Genomic DNA, 242 nt, shown 5'->3' with positions numbered 1-242 from the left:
GAGGGGACTGTGAGGGGACATCGGGCAAAAACCCAGGGGGCTGTGAGGGGACGCGAGGGGACGGGGACACTGCGCGACAAACACAGACGGTGCGGGGACACGGGTAAAGGTGAGGGGACAATGGGGACTGCGCGGGGACACCAGGGGACAGTGAGGGAACATGAAGGGACACGAGGGCAATGGCCACGGGTGCCGTGGGACGGTGTCCGGCTGGTGTGAGTGGACACGGCCACACGGCCACG

The sequence above is a fragment of the Geospiza fortis genome, unplaced genomic scaffold (assembly GCF_000277835.1).
Source record: "Geospiza fortis unplaced genomic scaffold, GeoFor_1.0 scaffold414, whole genome shotgun sequence".
In the NCBI taxonomy this organism is placed as follows: Eukaryota; Metazoa; Chordata; class Aves; order Passeriformes; family Thraupidae; genus Geospiza; species Geospiza fortis.
The sequence above is the reverse complement of the archived record's forward strand: the minus strand, read 5'-3'. Positions refer to the sequence as shown.